Source organism: Bactrocera neohumeralis, chromosome 5 (assembly GCF_024586455.1).
Source record: "Bactrocera neohumeralis isolate Rockhampton chromosome 5, APGP_CSIRO_Bneo_wtdbg2-racon-allhic-juicebox.fasta_v2, whole genome shotgun sequence".
Lineage (NCBI taxonomy): Eukaryota > Metazoa > Arthropoda > Insecta > Diptera > Tephritidae > Bactrocera > Bactrocera neohumeralis.
In genome coordinates this window covers 15,243,813-15,255,587 of record NC_065922.1, presented here as the reverse complement: position 1 = coordinate 15,255,587, position 11,775 = coordinate 15,243,813, and the positions used below count along the sequence as shown (strand labels likewise).

Here is an 11,775-nt window from a genome sequence, read left to right as displayed (position 1 = left end):
TGGTTATAAATTGGTTATCATAGACCCATATTGAAACAAAATTTGAGTTTTGGTTATAAAATGGTTATAAATTGGTTATCATAGACCCATATTGAAACAAAATTTGAGTTTTGGTTATGAATAAGGTTATATATTGGTTGTCAAAGACCCATATTGAAACAAAATTTGAGTTTTGGTTATTAAATCCGAGAAGCGTTTTCTGATTATTTTTGTTCATACGTTGTTTTGCATTTTAGGGAACAAAAAAATATTTTTGGAACTAAAAATTCTGGGGAATAATACTTCTTTGTATTTCAAAACGCTTTGGTTAACGTGAGGTGCCTAAGGTGAAGATAAATTCATTTTAGCTACAAAGGATATTCGAGAGGTATTGCTTAAGCTTACTATTTAACTTGACAAGATTCAAAACTGAGAATATATTTATAAAGCGGAAATCGCATTTTAATTTTTATGAATTTTGGTGAACAAGTATTTGAATAAAAATAAATTTCTTAAAAATAAATTTTTTAAATTAAATAAAAATTAATTAATTAATTTGAAATTAATTAATTAATTTTTAATTTTTAAAATTAATTTTTATTTACAATTAATTAATTTTTAAAATTAATTTTTATTTGAGTAAAAATTAAATTTTTAAATAAAAAAATGAATTCTTTATCAATTAATAACTATATACAATATTAATTTTAAAAATTATTTATTCTTAGCTTAAAAACTAATTATATGGATTAAAAAAAATAAATAAAATAATTAACGGATTTACTTTTATTAACACATTGAATTATTTGTAATTAAAAATACGCAAAAGTTATATTAAATTAAAAAATATTTTAGCAGAACTTACTGTTAATATTTTTCAAAATAATAAAACATTAAAAATTATATATTTTTGCTTAAAAATGAAATTTATGGATTAAAAGCATAAAGTTATTAGTTAACAAATTTTCCTTTTATCTAAATTTAATTCAAATTAATAAAATATTTGAATTGAAAATATTACTATTAAAACATTAAACATTTATTTTTGCTTAAAACTTTAATTTAATATTAGTTTAAAATAGAAAATATTTAAAAATATTTTAAGGCAACTTGTTTTTTTTTTAATATTTATACAAATTAAAACAAAAAAACAATTAGGGTGGTGAATTTTGTTACTCAAAAATTTGGCATTAAAATAAAATTTTAATGTATTTTAATGTCAATGTACTATTATAAATAAAAAATACAATAATATATTGACATACCTTTATGCTTGCATAAAAAATTATTTAGTGTGAAGCAAGTAGAGAGAAGAATTAGAAAATTGTGTATATTTTTATTATATTTGTTTTCGAAATAAAATTAATTAACTGTTTAACAAATTATTTTTTTTTTGCTCTTCTGTTAAGTGAAACCCGTGTTGTTGCTTTTAATGTTTACTCATGCGTTATATGCTGCCCATTTATGCAAGACAGACCGTTGTTATATTGTTGTTGTTGTTGTTGTAGCGACAGAAAATATTCCAGAAATAAATTTGAAGAATTCTGTCGAGTTTCTTACGTTAAATTCCCGTTCCGATTACGTCGTGTGAGTTGTTATTTGGCAAAACACATCTCATTAAGGAGGGGCATCTGTGGTTTGGAAATCTTCAAAAGGCCCCCAAACTTTTCAAATCTTTTCAACAGCTTTTACGAAAGTTCGAGACATGGAAATCGAATGATAGCCGTGTCTACTTTCTACCGTTTTTTTTTCAACTACTGAAAGCTGGTGTTTATGTGAAACCACATATCTCCGGACACCAACATTCCGTGAAAATCGAATGCGATTTTCGCCGTTGTCAAAGCGTAAAGGACCATAAATCTCCCACAGAACCTTTCTCTCGAAAGCTCGTAACGTCGACTCATCAGATGTTGTCATCGTCCATGCCTCTGCACCATATAGCAGGGCGGGGATGATGAGTGACTTGTAAAGGTTGGTCTTTGTTCGTCGAGAGAGGACTTTACTTCTCAATTGCCTACTCAGTCCGAAGTAGCACCTGCTGACAAGAGTTATTCTGCGTAGGTTGCGAGCCTGACGTTGTTCTTAATAAATCGACGATGAGGTGGTGTGTGTTGATCCTTTTTTCACAGTCTTTTCCATGATTCGGCAGGTGGTGAATATCTGGTTAGCTGATTTAAAGCCAGTTGGCGCAGATGGTGTGGTCTACTTTTTTGTGGATTGGGGACAGCACACTAAAATTCTAATCGTCCGATCATATTCTACAAAGGAGCTGATGCATACCTCTTATCAGTTCTCGCCAACGTATTTAAATAGCTCGTTCGGCAATCCAACGACCTCCGCCGTTTTGTTGATTTTCAGACGGGTAATTGCTTTACGTACTTCGTCATGGTCGGGAAATGGAAGGTCTGCTCCATCGTCATCGATTGGGAAATCTCTTGGTGTTATGCTTTCACTGCCATTCGGCAGGTTGGATAAGTGTTTCCTCCATAATATTAGTATGCTCTGGGAATCAGTCAACTCTAGGGGTTCTACAGAAGTATGCTTCGGTGTCTTAAAACCTTCTGTTAGTCGCCGCTTCTGTTTGCAGAATTTTCGAGCTTTACCCCTGCCGGCCAGCTTGTCAAGGTTTTCAACTGGTTTGCACGTTTTAAAAGTGCTGATTTTGGATTGAAAAATGAAGAACGTCTTGGGTGGCCAAAAAATTTTTAAGATGAGAAACTGGAATTTTAACCTGTTGAGGAGTGCCCGGAAGCCACTGAAGCAGCCATTTCAAAAGCAAGTAACACCAGGGTGCCATATGAATAGAAGCCAAAAGACGTTGTATGACGATTTGGTATGGCAGAAATGCTGCTTGAACGCCACAAAAAGATGCTCATTTTGCATGGAATTGAGATTGGTGATGAAAAAAGTATACTTTAAGACAACTCTAAACGCAAAAAATTGTATGTGAAACCTGACCAAATAGCCAAATCAGCAGCAAAGTAGATAGTAGTAAGTAGTATTCATGTCGCTAATGCTCTGTATTTGGTGGGATTCGAGGGGACGAAAATGTCGGGAATTTGCGCCTAGAAACATCTTGTCCACGTAAGGTCTTATATTGTGAGGCCAGTTAAAAACTATTTGTAAAAGTTTTGCACCATCCACCATTTAGCTCGGATTTCGCTCCTTCTGACTACCATTTGTGCCGCTCGATGCAGAACTGCACTATGGTTGGTTTACTTCAGAAGAGGGTATCAAAAAGTGGCTTGATTGACATAAAAAGGCCTGATTTTAAGGACTTTTTGGTTACTCTCGAAATGCTTATGCTGGCACCCGTTGGCAACCTAAAGCTTAAACCCTTACTACTTACTCAAATCCCATAATTGAATAATATAGACAGCAGAGCAGTCATTATCAACATAATTTTTTATTTTCAACGTAATTTGGTTTATTCATACGAGTATTCTTACAATTGCATTTATTTTTCGGACAATTCTCAGGGTTCGTGGATCACGTGACTTATTTCATGCGATAGTTTCTTTTTAAATTATTTTTATTTTTATTTTTATTTTTATTTTTTACAATACATATTTGTGGCTTTGCAATAGACAAGTGAACTATTCGGTGTGGGTGTGAGTGTGAGGGCGTGAGAGTTGAAGGTGCATTAGAAAAAATATGCCTAAATATATTTTTTTATATTATTTTATACTTTTTTTTATTAATTTTTCTATTACATATTTGCATGTATTTATTTATATATATTTATATAACTATTTGTTCACTTTTAGCTTAAGTTAAATTTGAATTGCAATAACTGCATTATTAATTACCTACATTTTTGTTGTTTTTTTTACTAACTTTTATTGCATTTTCTCTAGCCAACACTGTGCTTGTACATACAATACAAGTATAACATATAATATATGTAAGTATGTATGTGGATGTGTGTAATGCCTAAAAGTAAAAAGAGGCTTTAATACAATTCGTTCGCCGCTTAAAGTCTACTTCAATATTTCTGCTCTCTTTTACGCTCTGAACGCTCTGCAGTTACACTAGACTCTTATTATTGGGTGAGTGGTGTATGTTTTGGGGTTTTATGGGCTGTGCGATTTGTTCTTGTTAGGTTCTCTACCCCAGATATACACATACCATATATAATATTTTCGAATTAACAGTTAGACACGAACGGTTGGCGTGAGTATTCTCACTTCTTTTGGTTTTTGGTTTTGAAAATAAATATTGCTCTATATTTTTCACTTTAGTTTCGCTTTCATTTGTCATATTAAGTATAACGGGTACTTTTTTTAGCTCTATACCATATATATTTTATGTGTGTAAATATATCATTTGTCTTATTGAATACGTTTTAGTTTAGTTAGTTTTGCCATTTAAGATACCACTTTCGAATTTGCAGTGAACTTATTTCAAACACTCATATGTTCTTATGCATGTTTACAGGTAAGTATTAGTAGTATGAAGTAGTATGTAGTGATCTCTGTCTTCAGACCTACAGTCGCTCGCAAATGTAATGGGACACAGCATACGTTTTCATATAGGAAAATATAATTATGGCATTCAAATTGTAGAAATATAGCAAATCTAAAATTAAATATATTAAAAATTTCTATGGAAAAATACTAATAATATAACTTTTGCCATAACTAGTAGTACTATAATTCGACATCTAGGTTCATTATAAAACGAAACGGTGGAAGATGATCAGATGATCAGCAGAGAAAAGTGGAAGCAAATGGAATATCTAATATAAAGTCCATTATATTAGTTGTGGCTTAAGTAATCTGTAACTTATGATATATAAGTCTCATCGGATTGCGCTATATAGCGTTAGAAAGCTAAGATTTTGTACTGAAAACGCTTTTCAGATAACTTTTTGATTGCTTGACTCCGTAATGTGTGAGCTCACGGCAAAGATGGACATCATATAAAATATGCCATTTTCTATAGTTTTTCAACGATGGAGGCGAACACGACGAAAGATATGAAAGACCATGAAAAGACCAGAAACACTTGATACTGTGCCACCAAATAAACGCAATTTCGGTTTCTTCGTATCCGTTTCGGTAATTTGATGTCAGAGATGCACTACGCTATGAAAGGACCATAGTCGAAAGTGTCGATGAAAAATGTTATTATAGCGGCAGTAAACGTTCTTGAAGTAATTTCACGGTACCGGGTTGACAATCTTTGGTTGGACTAAAATTCAGCTCCGTTCCGCCTACTTAGACCCTACTGTCATGGGAACGGATCGAAATTGTAGAGTCGATACGCCATGTAAGCACTATTTCGATTCCCAAGGAGCTAAACATTACCCGAAATGGTGCCGGATTGAGAATCTTTGAGCGGATTAAAATAAAGCTCCGTTCCTGAAATTGCTGAGTTCGTACGGCATGTCAGCACTGTTTCGATTCCCGAGAAGCAAAATATTTCACGGAAAACCGTTTGAAACTATTTAAACAATGATTGATACTAAACGGATCTCGATGTGTGGATGCCGCACGGGTTGACGCAAAAAATCCTAACGTACTGAGATTCAATCTGCAATCGCTGCTGAATCGCAATAAAATCGATCCATTTGTAAAACGGATTTTTACTGGTGATGAAAAGTGGACCACCAACGTCTAGCGAAAACGGACAGCGACAACATCAAGCCCAAGATAGAAGGTCAGGACGATTTTGCTATGTGTTCGTTGAGATTGGCAGGGAATCATCTACTTTGAACTACTTTCTTACTGCCAAACACTTAATTTGGACCTGTATTGTCAACGACTGAACCGTCTGAAGGAAACAATCGCTCAGAAGCGGTCAACTTTGGTCAAAAGCAGTGAAATTGTAGTTCATCAAGAAAATTCAAAGCACATCAATACTGACTCACGAGGAGTTCGCCGAAATTTCTTCAGAAACAACAACATAGTGATTGACCAGAAGCTCCAGGAGCATGATCGGGAAGTTCTTATGCATCCAACTTATGGTGCGGATTTAGCATCAACTGATTATTAACCGCTAGTTGTTAATATTGGTAAAAAATTGTTCAAGGGGAAGCTTATGAAAATCGAATCTACCAGTTTTTTCCAATGAAAGTGAAAGTGCAAAGTGCTTATGGTGAGCAATTAAATCCTAGGGCTGCAAGCCAAGGATTGTCAGGTGGTTGTACACCATGATCGTGCAACCGATTATCACATATCGAGTGGTGGCTTGGGTGCCGAAAGCATCTCGGACTTCGGTAGGACTTCAACCATCGAAGCGTGTTGGGTGCCATGAGCATCTCGCTGGATCTCACACCGCTTCACCTAGTAATCGGTCAAGTTGTTAAGGTAATATCTTTCCAACGCATGAAGGACCTAAATGGCGTAATTCGCCTGGCTCTTCTGCCAAGTGACAGCATTACTAAAAGTGTTAACTTCACTAGGAAGTTTAAGATTACGAACGATTCCGCTCTCGAGCTAGGAAGAGGTACTCAAAGCAATCTCTGCGTACGTGCTCAAATCGGTATTGGTAAGGAGAGTACAGAACGACTGAACAATCTATCAGATCGTAACCAAGTGTACCTTATTTGGGTGCCAAGTCACAAAGGTATAGCCGGGAATGAACTGGCTGATGCGCTTTCCCGTTCTGCATCTTTCTCTACAATAGTAGGACTGGAATCGAGTTTTGCGGTTGGTCCTCATACCACAAAGAAGCGGTTCCGCAAGGAGGAAAGAGTAAGTAAGGGAGAAGTATTGGTAACAACTTCAAGGCATGCGCCAAGCCAAGTTCCTAATGAGTGCTTACAACCTCAATACTCCACAAACAATTTACTTCACATGTTACGAGAAATATTTAAAAATTACGGTCTAAATACAGAACATGGTTTGAAAAACATTAAAGAAAAAAAAATAAGCTCTACATTGCAAGTTTTGAATTGTTGGGTTCTTATGTATACAAGATGATATTTTATAAATCTATAGTATTTCCTGTAAATATTTGTTTACGCTGTGTCCCATTTCTTTCTCTTGCAACTGTGTAAAGTCTGCGCATCAGACTTCGACTTCGACGACATTTCAGTTTTGATCTGTTTCTATAAGTTGTTTGTCTTTTTTGTTATTCTTGTAATTTACGTTACATTCACATTTACTATAGGATTCTGTTAGACTTGCTAATTTAGTATGTCTTATGTAGAAGCATATTTTATGTGGTGTAAAGTGTTGTTGTTGGTTTTGTTTGTTTTTAATACCCGTTTAATTTTCTGCAAGGATCGTATTTTGAAACTTTTATCACAGAATTTTTATCTAATAGTTATAATACGCACGCACATTTATATAGTACCGTTTGTTCATGCAATTTGTGTGTGTGTGTAATGCGTTTTTGCACAAAAGCTGATAAAAAATTGCTTTGCACTTATCTATACAGCAACAACAACAATGTTGTCTATTTTTAAAACTTTTCGAAACAAAAGAAATTAGACGAAAATGAAAATGAGCTCAGCTTAAATCAAGGGATTTTTCAAATTTTATTCAGCATTTTGAAATATCTGGTGCTATATGACTTCTTGTGTAATTACGATTGTAGTTTTAGGGCTATTGTAGTTATGGGATGAGAATTTACTTCATTCTGCCTTCCAGAAATTTTAAATAGCTTATACTCGTAATTAAGGCGAAGTTTGAATGAGATCTTTTGGATTAAACCTTTCGTATATGAGAAAGGTGAGAAATAATGCCAGAAAATCTTACCTAATTGAAAAAAATATGAATCAATGTATAGGAAAGACATAAAAACAAAACTCCAAATATATACGAGGGCTGCCCGATAAGTACTTAGCATCCATAGCTGATAGCTATCGGATTATTGAATAATAATCTCCTTAAGGAAACAAAACTTCAGCCTAATAAAAAGTCTTCGTTAATTTTTAATCGCGTGTGATTTCGGTGGCTTTCGCGAATGTTAGAAAAATTGTAAAAGAGCAATATCTGTCAGTGATTCTTCGTTTTTGAAAGGGAAATCGTGCAGCGAGATCAAAAAACGCGTTGATGCTGAACATGATAACTCTTTTTCTTCTATGACATCTATCAAAAATTGGTCTGAAGAATTCCGGATTAGTTGAACACTGATCTTTGCAGCTCACGACTTCTGGTCTTAGAACAAGTATCCTCTTCGTAGCCCAAGAACATCCGTTTAAAGGTGACCTAAAGTGAGAATACGGAACATCTCTCTCCAGGATTGTTCGCTCTGTTTGGGTTCCGCTACGTGAAAAACACTACCAATGACTACTAATGAAAACAGCTTCGGAAGAGAGACTCCCCTTTTGATGACGATCACTGCAAACGCATTGAGTATCACGATTTAAGGGCATGCACCTGGAATGTCCGGTAACATAATTGGGAAGGTGCAAGATAGACAGTAGTTATTTAAAAAGATCAAGTGCGTCATACTCTACTTCAAATATTTGGTATTCTCTACGTGAATTATTGCATATGAGAAATTTGTCGAAAAACATGGATCTATTGATATTCAATAAACCAAGGTACAGTCGAAATAATGGATTTCGACGAACATGTCCGCAGAAAGCGAAGACTGTTCTATCACCCGTATAAGTGATGTTCAACGTTTTCGGGAATTCACAAGTTGCGCGCTACATTGACTTCTCTAGAAACGCAAAAAGCTCCTCTATCATGACAATGCTACGGTTTACACCTTCTACATCATCAGCGCCAAAATGGTCAGCTTAGGTTAGGAACTGTTGTCAAACCTAATTTCACATTTGGTTTCGAGCGAAAAGAGTCAGTTGTCAAATAAACATTTTAATCGCCGCCACGAAGGCTTACTTTGCAGACCGCCAGAAAATGTATTTTTCAGCTGGGTCGAATGTGCCGAGCTAAAATGAGACGATATGAGAAATAAATTAACATTTTTAAAAAATTTGTACTTTTGTAGTCTAAGTACATATCGCACCGCCCTCGTATGTGGTTAGCGGAATTCTGTAAAATATAGTTTTCGAAATGTTGATTTCTTATATGCAGCATTTCTTTAGAAAAATAGCTTTTTGGAACATCTATACATATAGTATATGAATAATTTATATGTATCTATTTGTGTATGCGTGTGTGTGTTTATGCGAACATATGTGTATATGTTTATATTAGTTAATTGCCTAGCTAGTATTTGGTAGTGTGCAGTATCTGTTGTAAATATACAACAATTTTTATCTTTTTTTGAAATATGTGATTGCCAGCCGAAATTGCAGCTTCTTTTTATTGCAATATTTTTATTTTTTTCTGTGCAAATAACAACAAATAAAGTTAGTATCTTAACGATGTTTAACTATACATATACATTTATATTTAAATATTTCAATTTAAAGTTCATAAATTGTTGCAACTAACCGCAAATATTTTTCTTTTTTTGTTTTTAATTAGTTAACCAAAACTAGTATTGCAATAATTTCACAACTATTCACATTTAATTTTAATTAATTAATTCAGTAATTATTTTAAAGATTTGTATTGCAATTGTTTTATCATAACACTGTTTGTTTGTTGTTTACTTTTCCGTTAGAGTTATCCAATTGTACATTTGCTTAATTATGTATTATTTTTATGTTTAAATTTATTTATTTTTATTACAAAATCAGTCTCAATACAATAAGCCATCATCAAAAATTTGCTTAACTTTAAAATCTGAGCGCGAAATAAGAAACTTTTGCTTATATAATATATTTGTATGGTACACATGTATCCATATGTTCATATGTAGTATTTCATATAATTTTTTTGTTTGCCTTAATATTACGTATACGCCTAGTCGACTACCAGACTCTTTCATATAATTTTTTTTTGCCTTAATATTACGTATACGCCTAGTCGACTACCAGACTCTTCACATAATTTTCTTCTTGCCTTAATACTACGTATACGCCTAGTCGACCATACCATTTCATATAATTTTCTTCGTGCCTTCATGTTACGTATACGCCTAGTCGACTACCAGACTATTTCATATAATTTTCTTCTTGTCTTAATGTTACGCATGCGCCTAGTTGACCACTAACTTAAATTGCTGTGGTGAATAAAATTAATGAAATGTTGCTGTATTTATGTGAATTTAATTTTTTTTGGATGTATATCTTTAAAAAAAACGGAGTTTAAATATTTTTTTCAATAAAAAATTATAAAATAATAACTTTGTGACGCAGTTGTTATATGTTTAAAGCACAATTTAAAAATGTTGAAACTGTGAATAAAATTAATTTTTTAACAGAAATCAATAAATAAATAAATATTTTTTCTGAGTATTTCAGGCATTATGCAAACATTTTATTTTAAAAATTCTTTCTCTTTCAAAGAAAAAATAATTTTCTGAATATTTTTGTTATTATTCTTAAATTTTATTTTAAAAATTCATTTTGGCAAATAGTTTTAATACATAAATTTCAAAAAATTTGTAAAATATTTAAGTAATTTGCGATTTAAATTATTATTTTGTAATATTTCATTAACTTTGGAAATGCAGAACCAACGCAGCAATTATATTTTTGAATTGTTTGCTACTAAAACGCTTAATTTTGTAATTATAGTAAATCTGCTTCGTTATGGCGGTAAGTTTGTAAGCTGCACTATTTTATTGCAACAAAACTCAGTTCTATAACTTCAAAGTCAACAAAATCAATATACTTAGTAGCATTCGCGCCGCCATTGCATTTTCTTCGATGGGCCTTATAATTTTTTATGGGTGTATATACCCTGTATAATTGCAAAGTGCTTTATAACCTACATTACACTAGTTTTTCATTGCAAATTACGTGTAATTTACCATATCTACAATTGCTATTATGTAACTAGGTGAATGTCAAACTGTTTTTAACTTTGTGCTAGGCTTTAGTATACTCTATTTATATATGTACAATATGCCTAACCCATTTAGCATTACTACAGTTTTGCATAAGCAACTTTTCTAATGCTTATCTGTCGCTTTATTCTCAAAATTTACTTAGATTTCTTTAGAGTTTTTCATTATTTATTATGTTTTTAGTATTCTCTAAAACTATACGACCTTTATTACTAACTGACCTATATTATACCTAATTTATGCATACATTTATTATTTAATTCATTTATATTGCATATGCATGCTTCCTTATTTATTATATTGCTTTGGGTTTTGGAGTAATTTTTGCGAATTTGTGTATAAAAATAAAAATAGAAATCAAAAATCGTCTATAGATTTCATTTAATGATTCCAAGAACTAAATTATTATTTAGCTGAAGTATAGCTTTGTGGGAAAAATAATAAACGAATAAAGCCTTTTTTATGTTTTTTTCAGTTGCCGTTATCAGAGCAGCACAAACCATTGCGACACAGTTACAGCACTATACCCTTAGCTTTAGACTTAAAAACAGATCGTTGTGAAATTGATAAAAAGTTTGGATTTATTTCTATCAATTTTGAAAATATTAAATCAAATAAGAAAGTATTGATAATTTGAAGCAATGGAAGAGAGCTAACGGCTTATAATTTGAAGATATAGTTTTTAGTATATGATATCAGCGTATCAAGAAATTCGTTAAAAATCTTGATCATTTACTTGTATATATTTCACGCAAGGAAAGTGTCTCCTAAATCACAGAATGAGATTCAAATAAGAAACTAAGGCTGAATAGCTAGTAAAAGAGTATTCCAACGAACAATACGGAGAAATGCTGAAACTCTCGAAAAAAAAGTACCCGTAAATTGTAAATAAAACGCATTTAAAAGCATTTAATTTTTCATCAATATTTATTTTGTCGCCTACAAATTAATCCCCACAAGATAAAATACACTTATGCC

At 32.6% G+C, this 11,775-nt stretch overlaps 1 long non-coding RNA gene across 1 annotated transcript; it reads right to left on the bottom strand.

Annotated features, from left to right (window-relative positions):
• Positions 1-3,366: 3,366 nt before the first annotated feature.
• Positions 3,367-9,996, bottom strand: LOC126760630 (uncharacterized). Its single transcript, XR_007667225.1, has 2 exons — positions 9,826-9,996; positions 3,367-9,767 (listed from the first exon to the last, which is right to left on the bottom strand). It is a non-coding gene; the product is annotated as an uncharacterized LOC126760630 (long non-coding RNA).
• Positions 9,997-11,775: the final 1,779 nt, after the last annotated feature.